The sequence below is a fragment of the Sus scrofa genome, chromosome 8 (genome assembly GCF_000003025.6).
Source record: "Sus scrofa isolate TJ Tabasco breed Duroc chromosome 8, Sscrofa11.1, whole genome shotgun sequence".
Classification (NCBI taxonomy): Eukaryota; Metazoa; Chordata; class Mammalia; order Artiodactyla; family Suidae; genus Sus; species Sus scrofa.
The window spans coordinates 113,557,998-113,573,326 of NC_010450.4; the positions used below are offsets into that span (position 1 = coordinate 113,557,998).

At 44.7% G+C, this 15,329-nt stretch overlaps 1 long non-coding RNA gene across 1 annotated transcript in view; it reads right to left on the reverse strand.

The window, feature by feature from the left end:
- Window positions 1-15,329, reverse strand: part of LOC100738196 — a 286,079-nt gene that overhangs the window by 18,805 nt on the left and 251,945 nt on the right. Inside the window, exons 9-10 of the long non-coding RNA XR_002346834.1 lie at window positions 1,961-2,075; window positions 1,451-1,616 (exon numbers count right to left, since the gene is read on the reverse strand). This is a non-coding gene — a long non-coding RNA (uncharacterized LOC100738196). The remainder of the gene's footprint in view (window positions 1-1,450; window positions 1,617-1,960; window positions 2,076-15,329) is intronic.

A 15,329-nucleotide genomic window follows, 5' to 3' on the forward strand; every position in this document is an offset into this window, starting at 1 on the left:
GGAGTGAGAAAGAAAAGAATAAATAAGTGCATTAGACTAGTGAGGAATATAAAGACATAATAGAGCAGGAGACCAAAACCCAGCCTCTCCCCGTGGCATTAATGGGTGATTAAGGGTTGACTTTAATCTTAATTTGTAAATGATGCTTTTTTTTCTTAATTACAAAGTAATGCGTGTGAGCATTTAAGAAAAATTTAGAAAAGAATACAAAGATCATATGTATAATTTCACCCCTCCCCTTTCCCCCATACAATTATAATATGCTTTTTTTTTTTTTTAAGATCACCTCAAAAGTTCCCTTTTAGGCATAATTCCTTCTTTTCCCTACTGGGAACATGCTATTCCTTCCTCTACAGGGTGCTTACCACATGGCTGAACCCAAAGCCTGTCTGTCTCCCTTGCTGGACATGAGTTCCCAGGTAGCTTTGCTTCCCCATGTGCTTGCCGCACATGGATCTGGCATAGAGCTAAATGAATGAATGATTCTTGCAGGCATAGTGCAGGAATGAATAAATGAATGGATGCATCTTTTGCTTGCTCTTTAAATTTTGTGTTGGAATTATTTTCCTGTCCCTCTCCCCTGAATTCTGGAGTAAAACTTTTCATTCTTACTTCTTATGAAGTCTTCAGGGGGCCCAGATTGGTGGGAAGCTGGAATGTGCAAAGGTCTAAGTCTGTAAAGGCTGTGAGATACACAGCCTTGTTAGGACACAATGGGGCAGGATGGGGTCATGTGTGCAGTCAGTAACACATGCATGTGTACATAGAAGGCTACATGCCAATGCAGGGGATAAGGGTGGACATTGGGGGCTTTTCATAGGACCATGGGATTAAAAAAAGAGTAAAAAAAGTGGGCTGGGAAGATCCAGGATAACCAAGACTGAAACAGAACTCAGCAGAGATCGAGAGGCTGTTCTGCATCCTGAAACTGAGGGTAGTCATCAGTTAGATCGTTTACACTATAACTTGCTTAATAAATAATATCCTGTAACCTGCTTTTACTGACTAAGCTTGCTTTAATTGTTCCTGCAAATCGCACACCCTCCAAGCTTCACGTAGCTTAGACAATAAGTCACAAGACTCCTTTAACCACTCTCTATAGATAACACCTCTGACGTATGGGTCACTTTAGTAACCATTGCTTAAGTTGTTTTTCAGGAACTTGGAGTCAGCTCTCGTCCAGCCTAAGTTCCAGCTGGTTAAGAATGGTTAGGATTGCCACCTGTGAAATGTCCAATGGATGACCCTTTGAGATCAGAGGGCCGAAGCGCCACCCTCGGATCCTGCTAATGATGTCATTTTCTGAACATGTGTCCCGTGAAGAAACGTGTAACCCAGATATACCTGCAGAGAACACGAATTACTCCCCCTTTTCCTTACCTCCAATCACCTTTCTCCAAGCCTCAGACCACCCTGCTTCTCTATCCCTTAAATTTCCCAAGCCCCTCACCTTCAAGGAAGCAGATCTGAAACTTGTCCTCCCATCGCCTCGCTTGGGTGCCTTGTGAATAAACCTTTTCTCTTCTGTAAACCTCAGCATCTCAGCATTTGGTTTGCTGCACATCAGGCAAAAGAACCTGGTTCCATAACCAGGTTTGTCCCAACAAATGAGAGACCTGTAGCAATTTCAGAAAGCAGAGTCACAGTCCATGAGGTCTTCCAGAAAAAGGGCTTGCTCAGAAGCTAAGTGAACTGGTGTCTGGTGGTCAGACAGAATATAGCCTTGTTTTCTTTTTTTTTTCCCCCAGGAAACAAAATATAACCTTGGATGAAAGACTAAAAACCTCAGCAAGAATAAAGACAGGATAGTGAATACAAAGGACTAGGGTTTGAGATGGGGGAGGGACAATAGGGAGAGGGAAACAGCAAGGGGCTGTTTAATGTTTGTTGAGTGGAACCGAATGCTTTAAACTTGTGCCAAGCTAACTGAGTAATGTGAGGCTTTGTGCCTGTAACTCACCTAATCTCTGTGTCACCTGGACTTTGAGATTCTCTTGACTTGTGGTATAAACAGTTTGTGCACCTGAACTGATGCTATGTTCTAGTTCAATGGCTACAGTGTGGACAGGACATGTCTGCAAGAGAGAAGGGGGGTGGGGAGAGTTCAGAACTCCAGAGAGTATTCCGTTGAAAGAAAACAGTCCTGGTTCCTCCCACCCTCCTTGGTGATGCCAAGAGAACTACTCAAAAATGATAGAGAGAACCCCGAAATCCATGCCTTTTGTTTGGAAATTGTTTCGAGGTGCTCACCTCACCTGCTCTTCTTGTTGAGGCAGACCCCGTTCTGAGGAAATGGCCTGATCCCGATTTGGCTACGTGGACTTGGCTTCTCCAAGCTGCTGGGGTGAGTCACCGGTAGTGCTATGTTATTCCAAAGCAGCAGGGAGAAAGATTGTGCTAGTCCTGCTACCCCCATGAAACTGGATGGTCTCCAAACACTGAGAACTTCCCTAATGCTATCAAGAGAAAGCAGCCAACTTCAATGTCCTTCCGAAGGAATTCCAACCTTCATCAAGAACTTGGGCGAGACGGGCGATTAAGTAAATGGATTGTCAGTTCGGATTGAGTAAGGCAGGGTGATACCCCATGGAAGTGGGGCATAGGAGCGGGTGGGGGATCTTTTGCCTGTGGGGGCCCGAAAGTTACTGAAGGTAAAGGGTTCACAATCAGAGACCCCAATACTTAGAAATCAAATACTCTAAATCCACATTGTAACACTCTAGAGAAGCATTCCCTGTAAACCTCAGACAATTACAGTGATTGGGAGTACCAGGAGTACAGTAATTACAGTACCAGGGAGCTGGTACTGAAGCATATCTAATCCAATAACTGAGCAAACCGAGGGCTAAGAAAATGGTGATGGGCTCAAGATTGCACCACTGTTAAAAAGATGGCACAAGGTGTTAAGATATACAGATGACCCATCAATATGCCACTATGGGACTTTCAGAATACTGGGGCTGCCTTTCAACCCAAAGACAGCCCCTACTGAAAAGAAATAATCCCTCCCCCAAACTAACAAACACAAATAGAGCCCATTAAACACAAATAAAATAGCTACCACCAAAACCCTATCATTGCAACACAAAACAACTAATCTAGCCCTAAGTTTAATATATATATGTATATTGCCTTAATATATATATATTGTCTTTTTAGGGCTGCACCTGAGGTTCCCAGGCTGGGGTCAAATAGGGGCTGTAACTGCTGCCCTATACCACAGCCACAGCAACACAGGGTCCGAGCCACATCTGCAAGCTACACCACAGCTCACAGCAATGCCAGATCCTTAACCCACTGAGCAAGGCCAGGGATCAAATCTGAGTCCTCATGGATACTAGTCAGATTTGTTTTTGCTAAGCCACAATCAGAAACTCCTAAGTTTAATTTTAGAAAAAGAATTAATGTGACACTGGCCAAAACTTGCAAGGGGAAGATAATTTGCCTGTCCAGACCAAACCCATTGGCATCTTAGAACACGACTGCTCCCACATATTAACCCTGATTTGCTATCTAGTGTCCACTCAGCCAAGGACAGTCTTAGGTAGAACCTGGAGCCTAAAAAAGGAGCCATGGGACCTCCTGATGCCTCCTCTTGTTGTAGCCTCACTATGTGCTGGGTCCCTGTCTTTCATTATCCTACTTAATCTTCATAGCAGCCTTGTAAGGTATGCTTCTACTTTCCAGATGAAGCTAATGAGGCTCAGAAACAGGATGTAACTGTCAGTTCACTTAGCAGTGAATGCTGACTCTGCACCTTGAACCTGGGTCATGTCTTCCTCACCGTGTAACTCTCTAGGTTGTGGCTTTGCTCACAGCTACATAGTCTGGGACAAACCAGGGATTCAGCTCAGCTGTTAAGTGCTCAGGTCACCCACATGGGTGAAAACTAGAGGCCCAACTGTGAGAATCCTTCTCTACACTATGGTGGTTTCGTTCTCTCTCTCTCCTTTTTTTTTTTTTTTTGTCTTTTAGGGCCTAATGCATGGCATATGGAGGTTCCCAGGTCAAATTGGAGCTGTAGCCGCCAGCATACCCCACAGGCACAGCAATGCCAGATCCGAGCCACGTCTGCAACCCACACCACAGCTCACGGCAACTCGGATCCTTAACCCAGTGAGCAAGGCCAGGGATCGAACCTGCATCCTCATGGTAACTAGTTCGATTCACTTCCCCTGAGCCACGACTGGGACTCCAGGTGGTTTCTTTCTCTTGATAAGAGCAAGGGAGGGTGTCACTCACTGTGGATCCCCCAGCTTAGTGAGAGATCTGCCCAAGAGAAATGATCTTGTTTATTTGGAAACAGCACCGGGCCTCAGGGTACAGTTGGTTCAGAGCCTTCGGCTTCCATTCACTAGCTCCAGGTCTCATCACACCAGGACTGACCAGCCAACCAGCTGCTTTCCTGCGGGCCTCCTTGCCTCATGGGCACTGACTCTGTCCCTAAATAGCACCGCCCTGGCAGCAGGGTGGGGGCAAAGGAGAGGGCACATTTGGGGAAAGAGAGGTCAGGTTTGCTGCCACGGAACCTCCCTGTGGAGAGGCCATCCTTCTTTCTGGTTGAGTTGAAGCGCACAAGCCTTGGCTAATATCTCTGGGATTCCAGGCACTTGCCTGTTCTGACCACCTCTTGTTCACTCCGTCCTGAACAGTATGAGATGGCTGAACACGTGACACCCAACCCTGGACAGATGCAACTGACAGCACTTCATTAGTCCCATCCTACGCACAGCCTGGGGAGGAGGACCCTGGATGCCATATGGGGCCACATGGGAGTTGCACTTGGGAGCAGAGGGAACCAGAGGGGCTGGGGGAGGCAGGCTTTGTCTTAACAAGAGGGTGAGGTGCCCCCTGATTCCCCCAGGAGGATGTGATTGACAGGTGTAAACTGTTTCGCAAGCTGGCAAGGTGGTGAATCCCATTGGGTGGAAGACCAGGTGGAAGACTAGTTATCCTTTAGCTAGTTCCCCCTGAAACATACTGTTTAGTACTTAGCCCGCAGGGCTGCTCTGAGAGTGAGAATAACATGCTTAGCACAGTGCCTGGCATGGAAATACCGAGGAGGTGTTAGTTATTATCATCTCTCTGGAGACAGTAACCGGGGCGGATGGCTTCCTCCAGCCTTGTTCATGGTTGAACAGGTATTTGAAGGTCTTGCTTTTAGGTTTTGGGTCGTCTGGTGACCGCATCAGTGGCAGGCATTACTGTGCTCACATCGCTGCCTGGGCTTGACATCCTGAGGCAGCTGTGGAAGGGGTCAGCAAGGAGCTTCAGAGGTTGAGGGGGAGAAACAATTCTAGCCAAGACCTTTCTATTAAGCTGAAGATTTAGACTATTTATAAGTTCTTTCCTTTCGCTGTCAAAAAAAAAAAAATTGTTTTGATCAGAAATGGAAACAAAGGGATTAAAGGAATCAGAAGAGTGATTTGTAATTGGCCTCCAGACTGCACTCCTGTTTCCATTTGTCAAGAGCAAGCTGGTGAATAAAACGGCATGGAAGGACTTTATTAGCAGTAGCTTTCCTCCTGCAGCCTGGGATTAGAGGAATACTTTAACCTTGACACATTCATTTTATGATCACAAAGCCCTTCGCCTATCGGTCTGTTTTCCCCTTTTCACATTGCCCTGATCCTGGCAGAAGCTCTTAAAATTATCAGAGAATGGTTCTGTCTTTTTCTCTCTGTCTCCTCCTCCTTCTCATCATCCCCCAAATGTACTCACCAGTCTTTACTAAGACAAAGAAAAACAAACCCGTGAGGATGTGACTGTCACAGTATTTTCTACGCAGGTGCTAGAAGACTGCCAAAGAGGAAAATAAGTATTGCCCTCGATGAAGAGTCCATGCATATAGGACTGATTTTCAAAAAGATATTTGTCAAAATTAAAAGAATTCCAGGGAAAACACCAAAGAGCATGTAAGAAAAATATCAAATACATTTAGCCACCAACTCATCTGCAAGGAACAAAGGAATTCAGGAAGCTATATGTCAGAAAAATACACATAAGACATTTAATCCAAATGAAAAGGCTATATAAAGGATAAATTCATGATGATGAAAAGGATATATAATCTTGTTATAATTGAAAGTCCATTTGAAATTGATATGGGGTGGCTACCACTGATATGCACAAATCTCTGAGGTTCAAGTGTAAAATTGACGTGTGTATTTGTTAAAGTGAGATCTGTATGAGTTAAATGTTCATTGTAAAACACTTTAGTATCCCAGAGACACAACCATCTTTGTTATTTGATAGGTGGAGAAATCTATCCACAGTACACCAATTTATTATAATTATGGAGTTTTACTTTACTTTTGTCTTTATCCAGCAACATTTTTGACTTGTTTTAGATTAAAGTGTATGTCTCGTTAATTATGGCATTTAGTTCTCAGCTTGTAATTGGTATCTGGTGCTTCTAACCCAGTAGAGCCCTTAGTGTTGCTGTTTCAACGGGGGCCTGCTGAATTCGCCCCAGGTAAACTCAGATGGAAAGTACCGACTTTCTTAAATAATTTCAGTTATTTCTTGGAGCGTCTGCACTTTATCACTGTTCCAGCATAGTGGGCGGGAGTGGTGAAAGGCAGGTAGTACATCTGACTATCTTCCAATCAGAGGGACCAAGATAGGGGCTGTGTATCACTGGCAGGGCTGTGTGCCAAAATGTAATCACATAGGAAACTGGGTGCCAATGGTAATTTTTTGAAATGTGCTTTTATGACATCCTCCACAAAGATGAAAGCAGGGTTCCTTAAAACAAACAAACAGCACCGGACTTGGGCTCAAGCTCTGATATGAAATTTATTTATGTTTTACCAAACCCAACTTGAAAGTAATTGTACATGATTTGAAACTTTTAATTGTTCTTGTTTTTTCTCTCTGCAAATAAGGAAATCCTGACTTTCTGTAAAAAAAAAAAAAAAAAAATCTAGATCCTGGCTATTGGTTTCTTTTCAAGGTTCTGCCACACTAATTGCTTTCTGTTTGATTCTGTGCCCTTCTGAAATTGAAGGTTGCCTCGAGGCAGGAGAAAAGCTGTGGTGGTGACTTGCGGGTTTGGGGACTGGGGTAACCCACAGCGGTGGCTGCAAGCCAGTCTCATTATCCCACGGCTCAGCAGGGCCAACCGGGGGGCCCGTTTTCCTGCTTCAGATCTGAGCCTATGACTGGAAGGGGTAGAATCTCAAAGCTTTCTCTTTGCATTATTTATCATTTCTGACTGATAACAGCACCACTTTCTTCTAGGAACCAAACACTGGTCATTATGGTTTTGTTTTCATGTGGTATTTGGTATTGTATTTCACTGTTCTTCAACCACAGATTTACAAACTGGGAATATATTAAAGGATCTGAGGTTCACAGGAAATAGGCATTTCACTTCGTTTCAGCAATAATATGGTATTACTGCTTCTACACCAGCATATTCCTAATATCTGATGGCTTCCTCTAAATTTGTCTCAACTGCAGTGATGAAAGGTGGAGTGACTTTATTGGTGTCTGAGAATGTGTATGTGTTCGGTGAAGTCAGAAACAGTTTTATTCGTGGGTGACCTGATGGTTTTGTAAATGAGGTTTCAAAATCATAAATTGAAAGTATTAATAAATGAGTTGTGTAGTTTTCTGGAAAGTCTTATTTGACGGGGTATGTGGGCATCCTTGCTAAATGAAAACGTCAAACAAGGGGATAGTTAACAGGGCACGGTATGGGTCGGGCTGCCTGGGTTCAAATCCCTGCTCTGTCACTCACTAGCGAGGAAACTTAGTTGAGACACTTTCATGTGCCTCAGTTTCTCCTATGCCACTGGAGGATTTTAATCCTACCTGGGACTTAAGGTTGTTTTCCACATGCCTCGTGCTTAGAACAGTGCTGAGCACTTGGTGTTGACTTAATAAATGCCAACTACTATTGTTTTCCTAAAATGTGCTAGTACTTTTAAAATTGTACCTATCTGGCCTTTTCCCGCACACGCTAGGTCATTGCTGGGGACTTTCTTGATAGCAAAGTGATGCCCTCAGGGGATCTGCGATCAAATCCCTTGTCCTCCAGGTGGCGCTGCTGTAGCCTTGAGGCTTTAGCCCACATCTTCCTACTGCTTCCCAACCCCCACCCCCTCATCATTTTGTGTGTGTGTGTGTGTGTGTGTGTGTGTGTGTGTGTGTGTGTGTGTGGCGCGGGGGAGGGGGGTGTTTCCTTTGTCTCCTTCACAGCTTGCTCTGTTTTCTACCCTCACGGCTCTCCTCCCACTCACCCCCAGCCAGTTAAACCACAAGTCTCCCACCCAGGCTTCCCTTTCATCATCGTCATCCTGCTTGTAATGACCTGAGTCCATCTTTTTCCCCACTATCTGGTAAGCTCCTTGAGTCCAGAACCCACACGTCTGTCTTGTCCCAGGCTCTTCCCTAGGGCTTGGTGGACAGTGATCCCAAGAGCCACTAGCAGGGCGCCTACTCCCCTTACAAGCATGTGCTCCAGGGGCCAACTTTCTGGGTTCAAATTCTGGTTTTACTGTGTGCTGGCCTGTGTGCTGGTGAGAAGATTACTCAAACTCTCCAGTTTGAAGCTTTAGTGACCCCCGTAATAAAAAAAAAAAAGGTACTGACTTCCCAGGATTGTGAGAGTAGATGAAGGGAGCTAAGTGGAAAGACCAGCAAATACTAAGTGTTCAATAAAAGTTACTGATTACAAGGAATTCATAACCTCCATGTGCGTACCTCCCCCATCCTCCGTTGTAGAAGGGGTGGAAAATGTTGCACCTAAATCTAAAGCGATCAAGAGAAAGAGGTTAAAGAGAAAGGAGCATACAGTGTAATGTTGTGGCACTACAAATAGGACAAGGCAGAGAGTTGAAACAGCTATTCAGTTTTCTCAAATTAAAACTAAATGTTATTCCTTCTTTTTTTTTTTTTTTGTCTTTTTAGGGCCACACTCACTGCCTATGGATGTTCCCAGGCTTGGGGTCAAATCAGAGCTGGATCTGCAGACCTACGACACAGCCGCAGCAACGCCAGATCCGAGCTGGGTCTGCTACCTACACCACAGCTCATGGCAACCTTAAGGATCCTTAACCCACTGAGGGAGGCCAGGGATTGAACCCGCAACCTCATGGATACCAGGTGGGTGTGTTACTGCTGCACTACCACGGGAAATCCTAAATGTAATTCTTTATCTCTTAAGCAGCATGTTTCATATTCTAAAGGGAATCTGCTATCTCATTTTACCCTCGAACTAAACTTCTTCAGTGAGTTATATGAACCATTTGTCTGCGTGGTCCAAAATCACGAGGTAATTACAGGTGTGGTCCCAATGGTTCGAATCACCATTCCAACTGTAATTTTTTTTTTTTTTTTGTCTTTCTGCCTTTTCTAGGGCTGCTCCCGAGGCATATGGAGGTTCCCAGGCTAGGGGTCTAATCAGAGCTGTAGCCGCCGGCCTACACCACAACCACAGCAACATAGGATCCAAGCCGAGTCTGCAACCTACACCACAGTTCACGGCAATGCCGGACCCTTAACCCACTGAGCAAGGCCAGGGACCGAACCCCCAACCTCATGGTTCCTCGTTGGATTTGTTAACCACTGAGCCACGATGGGAACTCCCTCGACTGTAAAATTAAAGAAAACTATTCCGTTTTCTTTGCCTAATAGTATTATCTGAGCAAATAGTTTTTGTCTCCAAAACATGTTGGTTATGGTGATTCTGCAGTGGTCATGGGTCATAGATTCACGGACCCCCCAGATTTAGAAGGAGCCTTAGAGGTCACCTAGTTCAGCTTCATCCTTTTTACAGGCCCAAAGAAATTAAGCCACTTGTCTAAGCCCATAGAGCTGCTTATTGGTCATGGACTCACCTGTTGTTGATGAGGTAGGATTTAGGAAAGCACAGATCCTCTGACTTGTCTGTAAGCACACTTTTCACCAAATGTTCTGATTTGATCACAGGTTTTTATTATCATTATTACTGCTTTGGGTCTTTTTAGGGCCGCACCTGAGGTTCCCAGGGTAGGGGGCCAATCAGAGCTATAGCTGCTGGCCTACACCACAGCCACAGCAACATGGGATCCAAGCCTTGTCTGCAACCTACACCACAGCTCACGGCAACCTTAAGGATCCTTAACCTACTGAGCAAGGCCAGGGATCGAACCCGCATCCTCACGGACACTTAGTTGTGTTTGTTACCACTAAGCCATGATGGGAACTCCTGAAAGGGTATGTAAAGTACGTGACCCAAGGTGGGCTCTCAAGAAACGGTAGCTACCATCAAATCACTGAGATACTTTACAGAAACAATGGCTCATAATCTGCTTTGTATTATAGGAATATGAGCCCTCATCCTGCCCATCACTGCCCCAGCTTGGTGGATTCCAGTGTCTGTGATCTTTGCGTATCTTCCATGAGGAGAACTGAATACAATCAATAACTAGAGATGCATGATGCACTCGTATTGCACTGAGTGGACCAAAAGTGTGTTTGTACTTTTAAAATGGCCTGTTGGAAACCTCACCTGTAAAATTTATGAAGAAGAAAAAAATGGCCATTTTGAAAATCAGTCCTGAATGTATTCAGGTTGTTTTCAAAACAATGAACTCTTCCACTTTCCAAATTAAAAATCTCATAAACACTGTGTAAGGGGAGGAAAGTCCAAATCACAGGCCGGGGGAGCCTTTGTGCTTCCAAATGGCCTTGAGCCAAGTTGTCTCTTTCCTGCACAACGTGTGTATGTAAACGCTGCAAAGAGCCACGTGGGGGTGGCTGAAAAGGGGGCCGAGGCTCATGGGGAGAATGGAAACTCCATGCGCTTAGGCTTTCCCACATGGGAAGCAGGAATGGCTCGCTTCCAGTGGCTCTTGTGTCTGACTCCAGTTCTACGTCTCCATTTATGGGCAAGAAGAGGGATTGAAAAATTAAGCTGATGCATAGTTGTGCACATAAATTCATAAAGTCCTCATTAGAAAGGCAAACCGCAGGGTGGGAGTGATCAAAATAAATTGTATTGTCATAAAGCAATTAAGAGAAAATCAGGCAATCATAAGGTGATAAAAGCCTATTAGTTAAAGGGCCTGAAAAACACAGCGGGTTGTAAAAAATTAAATTCTCACACACACAGAAAAAATGCAAATACATGCAATTGTCTCTCTATGGCAAAGAGTCAGATTACGATGTGTGCGAAGAGTTAAAATAAAAGCCTTAAAAAATGCGAGGTGCAATTTTATCTCATCTGTGCTCTGATTTGAGGATTTCTGTCTTCTAAATTCTTTTCTTTCTTTCACAATAATCTTACAAAACAGTTTTGTTCTTTGAGAATAAGAAGATATGTTTTTAAAAAAATGACATGTAAGAGCGGGCAATGAATTTCACCCAGATTTCCACTTTTAACTCATTGAGGCTATTCTAGAATTACAGTCTTAGATATCAAAAGACTCTTATTCTAATGCCATTATTAGAAATGAGGGACCTGAGGAGGTTGAAGCCAAGTTTGCTCTTGGCTGCTGGTTTAGTTAATGGGAGCAGATCTGATTCTAGAGCCCAGATTGCTTCTCCTTTTCCTAGCTCAGAGCTCTTTCCACTCGGCTTCCTGGCGTTTTTGCTATGATGTTAATTCTTTTTTTTTTTTTTTTTTTTTTAGGGTCTCAGGGTAGGGGTGGAATTGGAGCTACAGGAGCTGGCCTACACTACAGCCACAGCGACATGAGATCCGAGCTGCATCTTCCACCTACACCACAGCTCACGGCAACCCTGGATCCTTAACCCACTGAGCGAGGCCAGGGATCAAACCCACATCCTCATGGATACCAGTCAGATTCATTTCTGCTGAGCCATGATGGGAACTCCTATGATGTTAGTTCTTAAAACATTTGGTCTGTATCAGATGTCAGCACGCGTTCTCTGTGAAGAGACAGATAGGAAATCTTTCTGGCTTTGTAGGCTGTATATAGTCTTTGTTGCAACAACTCAACATCTGTGGTTGTAGTTCAAAAGCAGCCGTAGACGATCCTTAAATGAATGAGCATGCCTGCATTCTAGTGAACCTGTGTACAAAAACAGGCCACGGGGCCAGCTTTGACCTGCAGGTGGTAGTTTGCTGACCCCTGGTCTATATCATTTTTTCCCCAACAATCATTAGGAAGCCTTTAAAATAACCTAAACCAACATTTCTAGGTATCATAAGGCTGTTTCTAATGAGATAAGTGTCCAGTTCTCTCTGTCAGGTATGTTATTTTTTTTTCATTTTTTGGCCACTCCCATGGTATTCGGAAGTTCCTGGGCCAGGGATCATACCCTTGCCACAGCAGTGACCTGAGCCACAGCAATGACAATGCCAGATCCTTAACTTGCTGAGCCACAAGGGAACTCCGAGGTGTGTATTTTTTCCTGAGCACTCTTCTGAATTCAGCCTTTGGTACTACAGTGGCAGAAGGCCCAGTCTTGGATTAATCTTGTTGCTTTCTTTCCGTTTCCATAGCAGGTGTTCCTACAATGCAAACTGGTGCCAGGACAGGTCTCTCTTCATGTACAATGACTGATAGGAGCCTAAGGCAGGGATCGAACTACTTTTCTGCCACTAGATAAATAATCGTTCTAATACTTCAAGTAATCTGTCTTTTTGGCACTGATCAGAACTGCCCCATTCCTCGTGTATGAACTTTCCATATACACCTGAGCCTGTCTCTAGATTTTCACTTGTTTCATTAATCTATTTATCTACTTCCCCATAAATGTTTGCAATATTCTATCTTCTCCACCAACAAAGTCTTTGTCCAGATTTTCTTTTATGCCTTTAAATAAAAATGTAGAGTTTCCTTCCTCTGTCTTGTGTGTTTCCCTAATGGTTTTTTAAAATAAGCTACGTGTCACTGTCGCTAACATAGCAAATAGGAATATCAGAATATCAGTGGCTGTAGCCTGTGTGGTTAAAAACATGAACGACTGAGTTTTACACAGTTGGAGACAGAGAGTCTGAGAGTGCTCTGTCATTTCCGTGTCCTCTTGGGTACAGGGGGTGACTGATGGGTGTGTACCCAAATGAGCAGAGTGGACAGGCCCGGGAAGGAGACAAACAGTCAGGCAGTTTTGTAAAGCACGTGGCCCCAGGCCAGGGGCCCTGGCCTTAGCACCTCTTGGTGAGGTGTCTCATCAGCTCCTGGGGAGGGGCCAGCTGCTGCCCCAGGGGCAGGGACTGCAGGGACCTCGGGCATGCAGCACCCTCCTGACGGGTTACACACACTTTGGGGTGTGTTTGGATAAGATGATCCTTCTACATTTCCCTTATTCTTCCCTCCTTCCAGATCTCAGCTTCCCCCTGTCTGGCTGACAGGCTTCTCCCATTCTTGCTTTGCACCTATGTTGATTCAGCCCAGCCCACCTTATTTCAGTCCCTTGTTTCTCATTCTTGCATTCTTCCGTGCCTGTGCTTATTCGAACTGAATTGTTTGGCATCCTGTGTGTTTGCTACCTGATTGTAGTCTCCTGACCTCTGGGACTTGACTCTCTCCATTTGGACCATTGTGCCTTCTGGTTCCCCACTCCCGGGCAATTCCTTTGCTGCTTTGGCAACCGATCCTTCCCTAGAAACGTCTCCCTGTGGGCCTGCTGGCCTCTTAGGCGAGACTCCAAGCTAACCCAATGCCTTTATCTTCCCCACCACTCATGACTGTTCTGGTTTGTGCTGGTAGCTAATCTCAGTTATTCGTGTGTGTGTGTGTGTGTGTGCGTGCGCGCGCACACACATATGTGCATGTTTCTACATTAACTATTTACTAAGAGTTATCAAATGCATTCCACAGAGTAGGGTCATTTCTAACTCCCGCCCTGTTTGTTTTATAAAGTCCTGTGTTAAATGAAATGCTGCAGGTGTTATTGAGGATGTGGCTCCAATCAGTGTAGGGGTCACTCTCCAGGAGAGATACTGGGCAGAACAGGCAAGCAGTGCCCCTTGCGCCAAACTGGATGCTCCTGAACGGGACACTGTTGTTGGTTTTTTCACTTCCAGTGGCAATTAACATGTTACTGGATGTACATCCTCATGTATGAACGTTCCTATTGTATGAACTGAGACACAGCTATACCAGACCCAGTAATATGACCAAAAGAACTCCAACTTATATGTAGGACCTGAGTTTGCACTAATATAGAGGATTCAACCATGATCTTAGAATCTGTTCGGTAAGTTTTTAAAAGATACGGATGCCCAGGCCCCACTCCAGACCAACTGAAACAGAATTCCTAAGGATGGGGCCCAGATATTTTAAAATTTTCCAGATGATTCTAACGTGCAGCCGAGGTTGAAAACCACTGTTCTAGCAGAACTTTCAGAGGCACCAGCTTTCCTGAGATACACCCCATTGTCACCAGACCTCTCTCTCTTTCTCTCTCTCTCTCTTTTTTTGCTTTTTTAGGGCCGCACCCACAGCATATGGAGGTTCCCAGGCTAGGGGTCAAATCAGAGCTATAGCTGCCAGCCACAGCCACAGCCACACCAGATCTGAGCCTTGTCTTCAACCAACGTCACAGCTCATAGCAACCCCATATCCTAAACCCACTGAGTGAAGCCAGGGATTGAACCCACATCCTCATGGATCCTAGTCAGATTTGTTTCCACTGTGCCATGACGGGAACTCCAAGATCTCTCTCTTGAACTTGCAGAAAACTTTTGGGAACCCAGTCTGGGATTTCGGTCACACTATCTAACTTAGTATTCGACTTGGACTTTTTTCTGATTCTTTCTCTGTTGTGTGAATCCTTCAGACCCAGAAAGTGATAAACCAGAGAGAATTATTTACAGTTCTTAAAAGGGCCACTTCGACCACTTCAATGACCAGATTGCATAGGCTTGTCTCCACAGGGAAATGGCTGTGGTATTTTTGAAGAGTCTGGTAGGAATTTCAACAGAATGAAAAGTTCATTGAGTATTAGTGGAACAGAAGCAAGTCCACAGTGGAATACTGTTGTTAAAACAACGCTGTATCATCAGTCAGTTTTTCCAGATGTAAATAGGAAACACTATAGCTAGTCTAAGCAGAAAATTAAAGTCAGGGGGAGGTTACAGAGAGTTGTGACCAAACCCTGCCACGTGATTGTTTCTATGTGGCTGTGCTGCCACCACAGGAGGGACAGACAAAGCAGTTCATGCTGAGGATCTGGGGTGGGACCCCTGGAAGTTCTGGGGGGCACCTATGCCCACCTCCACAGATGCGTTCACCACCAACTTTGCTAAATGATGTCCTTTCTGAAGGTGCTCTTTTGTGAGTGGAAATCTTGACACTGTGCAAGCTTATGTGAAGCTACAAGCGTTGCTGGGAAACAGTAATTTTCTCAATAGCAGGAAAACAAGACAG